Below are 385 nucleotides of genomic sequence, written 5' to 3'. Positions count from 1 at the left end.
CTCTAAATCCTAAACCCTAAACCCTAAACTTTAAACCATAAACCCTAAACCCTAGACCCTTGAACCCTAAACTCTAAACCCTAATCCCTAAACCCTAAATCCTAAAATCATAACCCTAAACACTAACCTTGAACCCTAACCTCTAAACCCTAGACCATAAAGACAACCCTATATCCTAAACGCAAAACCTTAAACCCTAACCCTAAAAACTAAACCCTAAACCCTAAACCCTAACTCCAATCCCTAAACCCTAAACCATAAACCCTGAACCCTAAGCCGTAAATCCAAACTATAAGCCTAAACCCTAAACTTTACACCCTAAACCCTAAAACCTTAAACCCAAAACTCTAAACCCTCAACCCTAAAACATAAACCCTAAACCCTG

Source organism: Solanum tuberosum, unplaced genomic scaffold, assembly GCF_000226075.1.
Source record: "Solanum tuberosum cultivar DM 1-3 516 R44 unplaced genomic scaffold, SolTub_3.0 scf00417, whole genome shotgun sequence".
Lineage (NCBI taxonomy): Eukaryota > Viridiplantae > Streptophyta > Magnoliopsida > Solanales > Solanaceae > Solanum > Solanum tuberosum.
Note: the sequence above shows the minus strand (reverse complement) of the source record.